This window comes from Cryptomeria japonica, chromosome 8 (genome assembly GCF_030272615.1).
Source record: "Cryptomeria japonica chromosome 8, Sugi_1.0, whole genome shotgun sequence".
Lineage (NCBI taxonomy): Eukaryota > Viridiplantae > Streptophyta > Pinopsida > Cupressales > Cupressaceae > Cryptomeria > Cryptomeria japonica.
This window is the reverse complement of record NC_081412.1, coordinates 376,403,542-376,417,378: the sequence shown is the minus strand read 5'-3', so window position 1 is coordinate 376,417,378 and position 13,837 is coordinate 376,403,542.

The window sequence follows — 13,837 nt, the reverse complement described above, 5'->3', positions numbered from 1 at the left end:
AGGACACTATATGACCCGTTAAGACACCATATGACCCCTTAGGACACCATATGACCCCTTAGGAAACAATATGGTGTCGTTATGGGTCGTATGATGTCGTAAGGGGTCATATGGTATCCTATGAGCCCTTAGGACACCATATGACCCCTTAGGACACAATATGGTGTCGTTATGGGTCGTATGGTGTCCTAAGGGGTTATATGGTGTCCTATGGCCCCTTAGGATACCATATGACCCCTTAGGACACAATAAAGTGTTGTTATGGGTCGTATGATGTCCTAAGGGGTCATATGGTGTCCTATGGGGCCATAGGACACCATATGACCCCTTAGGCGTTGTTAGGGATCATATTGTGTCTTAACAGGTCATATGGTGTTCTATGACCCCTTAAGACACCATACAACCCATAATGCCACCATATGGTGTCCTTAGGGGTCATATAGTGTCCTAAGGGGTTAGAATACATCATATGACCCCTTACAACACAATGTGAACCCTAACGACATGTAAAGGGTTATATGGTATCCTAAGGGGTCATAGGACACCATATGACCCATTACGACACCATATGACCCCTTCGGACACCATATGACCCCTTAGGACACAATATGGTGTCATTATGGGTCGTATGGTGTCCTAAGGGGACATATGGTGTCCTATGACCCCTTAGCACACCATATGACCCCTTAGGACACAATATGATGTCGTTATGGGTCATATGGTGTCCTAAGGGGTCATATGGTGTCCTATGGGGCCATAGAACACCATATGAACCCTTAGGTGTCGTTAGGGATCATATTGTGTCTTAACGAGTCATATGGTGTGTTATGACCCCTTAAGACACCATATGACCCCTTAGGACACCATATGACCCATAATGACACCATATGGTGTCCTAAGGGGTCATATGGTGTCCTAAGGTGTCATAGGACACCATATGACCCCTTAGGACACAATGTGAACCCTAACAACATGTAAGGGGTTATATGGTATCCTAAGGGGTCATAGGACACCATATGACCCCTTAGGACACCATATGACCCATAACGACACTATATGGTGTTCTAAGGGGTCATATGGTATCTTGTGACCCCTTAGGACACCATATGACCCCTTAGGACACCATATGACCCCTTAGGACACAATATGGTGTCGTTATGGGTCGTATGATGTCCTAAGGAGTCATATGGTGTCCTATGGGGCCATAGGGAACCATATGACCCCTTAGGTGTCGTTAGGGATCAAATTATGTCTTAATTGGTCATATGGTGTGTTATGACCCCTTAAGACACCATATGACCCCTTAGGACACCATACGACCCATAATGAGACCATATGGTGTCCTAAGGGGTCATATAGTATCCTAAGGGGTCATAGGACACCATATGACCCCTTAGGACACAATGTGAACCCTAACGACATGTAAGGGGTTATATGGTGTCCTAATGGGTCATAGGACACTATATGACCCATTAGGACACAATATGACCCCTTAGGACACCATATGACCCATAACAATACTATATAGTGTTCTAAGGGGTCACATGGTGTTGTAAGAGGTCATATGGTATCCTATGACCCCTTAGGACACAATATGGTGTCGTTATGGGTCGTATGATGTCCTAAGGGGTCATATGGTGTCCTATGACTCCTTAGGACACCATGTGACCCCTTAGGACACAATATGGTGTCGTTATGGGTCATATGGTGTCCTAAGGGGTCATATGGTGTCCTATGGGGCCATAGAACACCATATGACCCCTTAGGTGTCGTTAGGGATCATATTATGTCTTAATGGGTCATATGGTGTGTTATAACCCCTCAAGACACCATGTGACCCCTTAGGACACCATATGACCCATAATGACACCATATGGTGTCCTAAGGGGTCATATAGTGTCCTAAGGGGTCATAGGACACCATATGACCTGTTAGGACACAATGTGAACCCTAACGACACGTAAGGGGTTATATGGTATCCTAAGGGGTCATAGGACACCATATGACCTGTTAGGACACCATATGACCCCTTAGGACACCATATGACCCATAATGACACTATATGGTGTTCTAAGGGGTCACATGGTGTCCTAAGGGGTCATCTGGTGTCCTAGGACCCCTTAGGACACCATATGACCCATTAGGACACAATATGGTATCGTTATGGGTCGTATGGTGTCGTAAGAGGTCATATCGTATCCTATGACCCCTTAGGACACCATATGACCCATAATGACACTATATGGTGTTCTAAGGGGTCACATGGTGTCCTAAGGGGTCATCTGGTGTCCTAGGACCCCTTAGGACACCATATGACCCCTTAGGACACAATATGATGACGTTATGGGTCGTATGGTGTCCTAAGGGGTCATATGGTATCCTATGGGGCCATAGGACACCATATGACCCCTTAGGTGTCATTAGGGATCATATTGTGTCTTAACGGGTCATATGGTGTGTTATGACCCCTTAAGACACCATATGACCCCTTAAGACACAATGTGAACCCTAACGACACGTAAGGGGTTATATGGTATCCTAAGGGGTCATAGGACACTATATGAGCCATTAGGACACCATATGACCCCTTAGGACACCATATGACCCATAACGACACTATATGGTGTTCTAAGGGGTCACATGGTGTCGTAAGGGGTCATATGGTGTCCTATGACCCCTGAGGACACTATATGACCCCTTAGGACACAATATGGTGTTGTTATTGGTCGTATGGTGTCCTAAGGGGTCATATGTTGTCCTCTGGGGTCATAGGACACCATATGACCCCTTAGGTGTCGTTAGGGATCATATTATGTCTTAACGGGTCATATGGTGTGCTATGACCCCTTAAGACACCATATGACCCCTTAGAACACCATACGACCCATAATGACACCATATGGTGTCCTAAGGGGTCATATAGTGTCCTAAGGGGTCATAGGACACCATATGACCCCTTAGGACACAATGTGAACCCTAACAACATGTAAGGGGTTATATGGTATCCTAAGGGGTCATAGGACACTATATGACCCGTTAGGACACCATATGACCCCTTAAGACACCATATGACCATAACGACACTATATGGTGTTATAAGGGCTCACATGGTGTCGTAAGGGGTCATATGGTGTCCTATGACCCCTTAGGACACCATATGACCCCTCAGGACATAATATGGTGTTGTTATGGGTCGTATGGTGTCCTAAGCGGTCATATGGTGTCCTATGGGGTCATAGGACACCATATGACCCCTTAGGTGTCATTAGGGATCATATTGTGTCTTAATGGGTCATATGGTGTGTTATGACCCCTTAAGACACAATATGACCCCTTAGGACACCTTATGTTGTCATTATGGGTCATATGGTGTCCTATGGGATCATAAGACACCTAATGACTGCTTAGGACACCATACGACCCATAATGACACCATATGGTGTCCTAAGGGGTCATATAGTATCCTAAGGGGTCATACAATACCATATGACCCCTTAGGACACAATGTGAACCCTAACAACATGTAAGGGGTTATGTGGTATCCTAAGGGGTCATAGGATACTATATGACCCGTTAGGATACCATATGACCCCTTAGGACACCATATGACCCATAATGACACTATATGGTGTTCTAAGGGGTCACATGGTGTCCTAAGGGGTCATCTAGTGTCCTATGACCCCTTAGGACATAATATGGTGTCGTTATGGGTTGTATGGTGTCGTTATGGGTCATATGGTGTCCTATGACTGCTTAGGACACCATATGACCCCTTAGGACACAATATGGTGTCGTTATGGGTTGTATGGTGTCCTATGGGGTCATAGGACACCATATGACCCCTTAGGTGTCGTTAGGGATCATATTGTGTCATAACGGGTCATATGGTGTGTTATGACCCCTTAAGACACCATCTGACCCCTTAGGACACCTTATGTTGTCATTATGGGTTGTATGGTGTCCTAAGGGATCATCACACACCATAAGACCATACTAACCCCATATGGTGTACTAGGGGTTCATATGGTGTCCTAAGGGGTCATAGGACACCATACGAACCATACTGACACCATATGGTGTACTAAGGGGTCATATGGTGTCCTAAGGGGTCATAGGACACCATATAACCCCTTAGGACACAATATAACCCCTAACGACACCTAAGGGGTCATATGGTGTCCTATGACCCATTAAGACACCATATGGTGTTGTTATGGGTTGTATGGTGTCCTAAGGGGTCATATGGTGTTCTATGACCACTTAGGACATAATATGGTATCGTTATGGATCCTATGGTAACCTAAGAGGTCATATGGTGTCCTATGACCCCTTAGGACACCATATGACCCCTTAGGTGTCGTTAGGGGTCATATTGTGTCCTAAGGGGTCATATGGTGTCCTATGACCCCTTAGGACCTAGAGAGAGGAGGGAGTGAGGTAGAAACTGAGGGAAAGAGGTGAGAGAGGGAATTAGATGGGTGTAAGGATGAAGAGGGGGATAGCTTGAGGGATAGGAGAATAAGGGAATTGTGAGAGCTAGAGAGGGGAGGGACAAAGAAGAGCCTGAGAAGAGGTAAGGGGAGAGAGAGAATATGAGATCTAGTTCATAGAGTGAGATGGAACTACAAGGGAAGGGAGATAAAGAAGGGAGAGGTGAGATGGGGGTTTCTATGTACACATTTGGGCGCTCTCCCTATTTGACGCGCGCCAAATGGAAAAATCCATTCATCACATTTGGTGCACGCCAAATAGGGCGAGCGCCATATTTGGCACGTGCCAAATGGCTCGCTTTGGGAAACACCAAACCTATGGGTTGGATTTGCCTTGGGAATCCAACCCAAAGGTTTGGACGACCATTTTAGGCTAGAGATGTGTTTTTATCAGAACATTGAAAATTTTGACATATTTTTGGTCGTACTCTCCATCAGGTTTGCACGTGTTTCAATGAAGTTAAAAAAATTACCATGGTAAACTTGAGCTCCCTCTTAGCTATCCAACAATGTAATTTATTTCAAATTTTGATTTTGTTAAGTCTTTCATCTATAATTTCTTTTGTCAGTGTGTCTGTTTTTTGTCAAAAACCAACATGCACTATTTTGGGTATAGATTTTTACACATTCATCAGATTTTGAAAAAACTTACATTTTTACAAACTAGACTCCATTCTACACAATTAAAAAAAAAAGTTTTGATTTTTGATTAGTTTTCAATGATTTTAGGGGGGAGCACGCTCAAATTTTTGTTTTTCAGGATGTGTCCACTTTGAAAATTAGTAAAAAATCATATACTCATTAAAAAATTAGCTGAAAAATATGGCATAAACTACAAGGTGTTAGCTAATTTCTTACTGAAGCAATTTTAAAAATTCAAAAAAAAAGTTAACATTTTAGGGGGGGCACAACAGATGCTATGTTATGTTTTTTGCATAAAAACAAGACCACTTTTTGTGGCCCCCCTTTTGAAGCCCTTAATCTCCACCATTTTAAAAAAAAATTAGTAGTTTAGAAAGTAGACTAGAAGCACTCTGACTCTTATTCTTGTTGCATCTTCAAATTTGGAGTGTAACTATCTTTAATTTGTCGTTGAAGTTCAGACTTTGCTAATTTCAGAAAAAAAAAAGTGGCATCTTAAGACCCCCTTTTGGCACCACAACTTGGTGCACATACCCATCACTAGTGCCTGAAGTTTCCGTACAACGGACATGAAATCACAATTTCAGCAGACTCGAACCCATTCCAATATTGTAGCAATTTGAAACGCTCACAAGAGGTCATGGTTCCACATAATAGAGAGGCATCCTCTTCAAGCATACAATCCAAGGAAAAATAATTTTCCTCAATCTTGTCAATTTTTGAAAAACAGATACAACTAAAGGATCAAGGGAATGAAGAATATTAATTGTCATAGTTACCCCTTTCTCCTAAATCTTATGGTAAACCATCAAACTCAAAACAACAACTAGTTGTAAAACCTCTTCCAATATTTTAGGGAGCATTTGTTAGCGCTGGGACATTATCTGAAGAAACAAAGGACAAAGATGTGCTACAATGGCTATATAAGGACGAAGAAGCTCAACAAAAAATAAATAATGTCAGAATACCCACAAAGAAATATGGAAAATGATTTAACATCCTTCAGAAAATGGGATACATTGGAATTGGTCCTGTAGGAAAAAGAAAAGAAGGTATCTTAGAACCCATACAACCTCATACTCAATAGGCTAAAGACAAATCAGGCTTAGGGTATGGACAAGTTACTCCACAAGAAGACACATCTTCTAGGCAACAAAAAGATGAACATGACAAAATACAAGAACAATTTGAAATCAAAAGAGAGGAAGCATCTGCCAAACAACAAGAACAAGCAAACATAAGATCACAAAAATAGAAAGCTTCTAATAAGCAAGAAAGACAAAATAATGGCACTTCCCAAGCAGAGTCAACTTCTAATCAAAACATACAAGAAGTTGGTAAAAAACAAGGAGAACTAATAGCAAGACTAACATAACTAAAAATCAGCCCAGAGGAAGCTGAATATGAGAGAAGAAAAGAGATAGCAAGAAAAACAAAAGAAACAAACCAAAAGCTATATGAATAAATCTGCAGATTGCAAGCTGCCCATGAGACAAATTCGAATGAATGGGAATGGGATTCCTATCATTATGAACAATCAACTGAAGAAACATGCTATGAAGAAGATGTGGGTGTCGATGTAGTTCATGCGTATGCAGGACCAATGTTAGGAACTAGGTCACTTGAATTAGAATCACATTCGGTCAACTTGGATTTAATCGAGGACGATTAGGAACTACTTGCAAGAGGTCATTCTGACAAGAGTATTGTCCTAGACATTGAAATACGTATTGAAGACTTTGACGTTTCTATCATGACCCTTAATACCTTTGACACATCTCAAACTGAGGATCCCTTACCTTTTATACATCCCAAACTTATTGACTGGGATAATGAAGGACATACTGAAATTTATACCTTTCCTAATGACCATGCTATTGCCTTATAACTCAATGCAATTGAACCCACAACAACTTCCACCAGGGATTTCACCAACGCATCTTCCAGTCAAGTGGGTGCCAAATCTCCTAGTCGCAAAAGTAAAAATAAAGAAAAACATATCAGGTCTAATGCTGAAAACCATTTATTAGCAACATTAAACAAAGAAAAGTAAAAAGAAAGGACACATCTAACGGAGAAAACCTCCTTCAGGCATCGAAAGATGGGAGATATGACACCTTACTTGAATATTATCAAGAGAGATCATCTATAATGATTGAACCAACAGAAGCAGTCAACATTGGAACACCAGATCAACCAAAGATTCTACATCCAACAACCTCTCTATCAAAACAAGAAAAATAGAAATATCTGGAATTTGATATTGAATATGTGGACATAAAAGATATCAAGGGACAAGTCATTGTAGATCAGCTAGCAGAAACACCACTTCAAGATGATCATCCCTTAAACATTGAATTTCCAGATGTTGATATCCTCACAGTCACCAAACAAACATGGCAGCTGTACTTCGATGGTTCATATACACATCATGGATCAAGAGAAGGCATTTTATTCATCACATCGCAAGGTCACACAATTCCAAAGGCTTATAAATTGAGTTTTCCATGCACCAACAATACAACAAAATATGAAGCTTTGGTCATAGGAATCAAGATGGCCATAGAATGGAACATCACACAACTGCAGATTTTTGGAGACTCTCAGCTCATCTGGTTATCAGACAAAGGATGATCTAAACTAATGCCTTATAAAAAGATGGTAGATGATTTCAAAAAGTATTTTGTAGAAATCACTTTTGAGAAGATTCCAATAAATGAGAACAAAGCAACAAATGCCATGGCAACACTTGCTTCTCTACTTTAGACACAAGAAAATCAAGAGCGTTACGAATTCTCGGTGGAAGAGTTGTTTTACCTGCCCATAATTGTCTTGATTCCCAAATTATCTGTCACCTTGTTGGGCATGATTCCTCCCACTATGGCCAAATTTATACATACCTAAAAGATAACACCCTCCTTCCTGACTTGTCAAAGAACCAAAAACAAAATTTCATCCGCCAATCTTCTCATTATACTCTTGTCATAGATACCCTTTTTAAACGAGGTCTGGACAATACTCTCTTAAGATGTCTTGAGAAAGAAGAATATGAGAATGCCTTAAACGAAGTCCATAACAACATTTGTGGCACTCATTCAAGTGGTCTTACTCTTTCGAAAAAACTCATACGCTTGGGCTATTATTGACCAACTATGGAATGAGATTCTTTTCAGATAGCTAAAACATGCAAACAATGTCAGATCCAAGGCAATTTAATTCATGCACCAACACAAGAGCTTCATGCTTTGGCAACATCTTGGCCTTTCTGCCAATGGGGTCTTGATCTAGTAGGAAAGATAAATCCTCCTTCATCCAATGGTCACAAATTAATCCTTGTAGCTACATAATATTTTACAAAATGGATTGAGGCAGTACCTCTCTCTCATAAATATCATAGGAAAACAAATTGCTGCATTTATCTTGAACTACATCATATGTCGCTATGGCATACCCATGACCATTATCACTGATAATGGGCGATCGTTCAAGAACCAGGATGTACAAGAGCTTTGTAAGAAATTTTAGATCCAACATAGATTTTCCACACCCTACTATCCACAAGGGAATGGACAAGCAGAAGCATCAAACAAAACAATTTTGAAAATCCTCAAAAAGATAGTGAATGATGCTAGCGGAGATTGGCATATTCAATTGAACCCTGCTCTATGAGCCTACCGTACCAGTATCCACACTCCTACAAGAGCCACACCTTTCTCTCTTGTCTATGGGTCCAAAGCAATACCACCAATAGAAGTAGAGATACCTTCTCTATGAGTATCATTAAAAGGCCTTATCCCAGATGAAGAACAACAAGTATCTAGATTGCAAAAGTTAGAATTGATCCATAAATGACGATAAAATGTCTTTGATCATTTGAAGGTGTATCAACAAAGAATGTGCTGAAGTTATAATAACAAGGTCAAACCAAGAGCATTTCAAGTTGGAGAACTAGTGCTAAAGGAAAATCCACACAACCAGTCAGATCGAGAAAATAAAGGAAAGTTTGAATCAAACTGGTTGGATCCGTTTGTGGTCACAACAACATTTGGGTCAGAAGCCTACTAGCTATCAACATCAGCCAAGGATCAACTCGAGGAACCCATCAATAACATGCATCAAAAAAAGTTTTATGTCTAAAAGCAGAAAATCCAAAACAATGAAAAAGCAGAAAAATCCATAAATAGTGAAAAAGCAAAAAATCCAAAAATAGTGAAAAAGAAGAAAAATCCCAAAACGGTGAAAAAACAGAAAATACAAAAACAACGAAAACAATGAAAAATAAAAAAACTCAAATATGAGAAAAACTGCAATAAACGCAGGTGGTGAAAACCTGGCAACAAGCGCTATCTGTCAGCTAGCTCTTCCATCTATTAGTTCATGCATCCTTCCGCTTGCATTCATCTTCATTAGCGTTGTTCATATCCATAATAAATCCTTTGTACATACGCATGCATCACAGGTGATTTCTCACCATGATTTGGATCATTGTATATACCATAATAAAGTTTGTTTCTAGACTGGGGGCAAAATCCTGAACCTAGCTAGGGGCAAAACTTCATTGAGCCTAATCAAACAGGTAGAACAATAGTTAGACAACACTCATCAAGTGAAAACTCAGACACATCCAACATTGAACACAAGATCAAATTATCTACCATCAATTATCAACTATCGGTTTGAGCCTAACAAATACATATCAATGGATGATATCTTTTGACTAACGGTTTTAACACTTTATCAACAATGGTTCAACTTTTATATTTTGATTTTCGCTATCATGATTTCTGAGTGACTCCAAGATGTCTTTGACTAGAGGAACAAGGAAGGAACGTGATATTTTCTTATCTATTGTCTGTAAATTAATCATTAATATGTGCAAATTTGTCTCAGGACATGATCATCAGAGTATCATCGAAGACATTTTGGATTTGCATATAGAAATGGTTAATACTATCTGTTTTACGCAAGCAACACTCAGGTCATCTTGGTTCAATTATACCTCGATGCTTGTGCTAACTTGAAATATCAAAAACCAGGAAAGTAGTGCTCAGGTAATCATGGTTCAATTATACTGTCGATGTTTGCACTCACTTTCCACATTTTAAAGGCTCAATGATGATAAAAAACAATGACCAAGTGACTGATTTGATCACAACATTGCTTTGCATTTGCATATTTAAAGTAGATTACATTTCATTTTGCATGGGATCACAAAAGCTCATCTTTTCCAAGGCCAAACACTCCAACAAGTCTTATCTCTCTTATTAAGTGATTGAGTACATTGGACACTAACAAAAATAATCAATTCATCTTGCATGATAAGTTAGTTCATTTCATCACATGTAAGCATTGCATAATAAGACATCATTCATATAGATGATTCAATCATTCATTTAAAATCAATCATTCATGGCATAAATATCAATCATGTAAAGTGGCATCATTATTGCATTGCATTGCATCCATCTCATATCAATATATGCATAGATAAAACCATAAAAGCATCATTCAAATAGGAAACATTCCATTGCACATGAATCACATAGTACATATAGCATCATCTTGCATCATCATATAAGAAGCATACATCCATCATCTAGGGTCCATAATCATATAACAAGTAGAATGCATCCATAGTCTCATAAATCATATAAAGAAAATAAAATCGACTGCATATCATATCATTAGAAATAATCAAGGTCCAATGTACAATGATATCACAAAAATATCAGAGATACATTACAAAAATATATCACAGGAATCATCAATGTCTCATCAATGGTGTATACAAAATCAGATCAATGATCAATCTCTCGTATCAATGTCAACTAGGACGATGACCAACATCAACACATCTAAATCTTCCTGCAACGTGATATCAACAAAATGGCAGTTCTTAAAAGGGTAAGGATTTTGATACTGAAATGGAGCATGATAAGGATGAGGACATTGGTGAAGGGGAGGAAGGGGGTAACTCTGAAAAACCCTCACTCTAACCCTAATGGCTCGGAAAGTGAGAATGTTGCTCTGAATTCTAAGGAGGATGACAACCCTAACTCTGTGGGCTTTGAAAAAGGCAAGGATTCTACGAACAACATTTTGAACACCGCCCGTAATTGCACTCTGGAGTCCTTCAATTTCTAGAAATGGGTTGTCGACAACATCACTAGTATGCAAGGTAAGCAAAGGGAGCTGAAAAATAAGATTAATAAGCTGATTAAGGATTCAAACTCTGGGAAACAGAATGATGATACAGAAAACAGTGAAGCTGAGGAGGAAATTGAGATGGAGGATTGGCTAGAGAAATATTTGATCAAAGGGGACCTGAAACACCTGGAGGATGTTATCAGAAGTCTGAAGGAACAGGTGGAGGAGGACAAAGACAACATCAACACCTAGGTTGCCCACATTGAGAAGGCTCTGAAAAGCTTCATGAACCATAGCATCCAGGTCCTTAAAGTTTCATCCCAGAACATGAACGCTTTGGTGGATCACTTGGAAAGGAAAAATCAGGATAAGAACCTGGTAATAATAGAAGATGTTCCAACCTCCAGCCCCGCCCACCAGAATCCCAGACGCAGAACAAGGCAGACCACTACTGGGAAGGACACCAAAATGAAAGAGAGCCAGCTGGGACAGGAAAGCAACGACCTGAGGGAAGCGGCCAAGGCGATGATGCTCTTGGTTCAGAATGCTGAAGAATCCATTAAAAGTTTTTAATTAACTTGTAATGCTGGGCTTGGGGCCAATTTCTTGCTGGCCTCTTGTTGTCTTTTTCTTTGCTGCTGGTTTTTGTGCTGGTCTTTTGTAGCTGTCTTGTTTTGTTTCCTTCTTGTTTATCTTTCGAATGTAATCGGGTTTCGGGTCCCTTAAAACCTGTTTTTACTTAATCAAAAACAAAATGGCAGTTCTTTATCCAATCAATCACTTTGATCAATTGATCTGTTATCTTATCCACTCATTGGAGATTTCCATCAATCTCTTTGAGCACCCATCAGTGATGATCATTCATCATGAGGTCACGCATCTAGTATATTCAATCTTGAGTTTACATCATTGATGCTCATTAATCATGAAGTCAATCAAACTCATCTTATTAGATCATCAAATCTTCGAGTTTATATCATTGACTCTCATCGATCATGAGGTCAAACAAACTCTATCAATCATCAAATCAACCAAAGCATCAAAGTAATAAGAGAACAAACATTTTCATCAACCAAAGTTGTAGGAATCAAATAAATTTTATTGGGAAATCAATTTCACACAAATCCAAGCAATTCAATTGTCAATTCTCTCAATTGATCTCCTGAGGGGGCATCCTCATATAGAAATCTATCAATCAACATCTAGGGCATCATATCGAAATCAAATCCGCATCGAATCATATCATCAACATCATCAAATCAAATTTTCTTTGAAGTAATGCGTCGTCACACATCGCTTCAAAGAGGGGCAAAATGTATACACCTAAAAATGGTCTAAAGATAATTAATTAAATACACAGTTATTTAATTAATAACCTTTCTCAATTACTTGAATTCACAAATAATTTGATTATTTTCCTCATTCATCTACTTATAAATAAATCCTTATATAGTTCATTCAAAAATTCCCTTTTGATTAATTAATTCTAAATTAATTAATTTCCTCCCATCAGTTTCATTCTTCTAATCCCATAATTAGTTAAAACAAATCAAATCATGATTTGTTGAAATTAATTATCTTTTCCTAATATTTGAATTTAATTAAATTCAAATGAGCACATGACTCCTAACTTCTAACCACCTAACCTAACCATCCCCTAACCTAACCCATTCTATCTAATCCTGGGTTTAACTAACCCTATCCTATCTTGCACATCCTAACCTCTTTTATCCTAACCTTTTATGGGTTGGATATTCTCCCCTTGAGACACATGACACTTTTGCCACATGTCTCCTCCCTTGGACACTTGCCCTCTCATGAGCAAGGTTCCTTGACACTTGTCACCACAGAGATGACAAGTGTCTCTTCCTCCAACCTCTTCTCCAACTTCTCCAATTCTAGCCCTTGATATCTTCAGATCGAATCCAGACCGTCGATTCCTGCCACCTCCGCTTTGGCCTTGGAATTCCTATAAATACCCTTCATTTTGGAGCAATAAAGACCCCTTGCATCCTAGATTTTAGCATCATTACTATAGGCATTTTTATCTCAATCATCTAGTATAATTGACATTTTAGATTAATCATGCATACAATCATGCTTCTCATATCATTTTAGATTTATCTAGCTTAATTTGCTTAATCTTGCATTCATTTCGTTTACATTCATATAGATTAAATCCTCCGTCTTGGTGTAGTCTAGTCACTGGTATTGCTTAGATAAATCTGAGAGCAAATCTATACTCGCATCTTTTAGGAGGCAATAGGTCAATTTGTTATGGTTTTTACATTTATTGATTTTGATCAACTAACCATGCATGCAATGATTTATTGAGTGTTTGTGTTTCAGATACAAATTCCAAATTTCACACACAATTTGTAGCCATGAATAAAACCTGACATGCCTACAAAAATGACTAAGTATCAAAACTTTTAATGATAAAGTATGGGCCTATTTACAAATAGAAGTATGAATTTCTAGCATTGAGCTCGGAGCAAAAAGAAACACTTGAATTTCGATGGTAGATAAAATTCAAGACAACAATAATCAAGATTAAA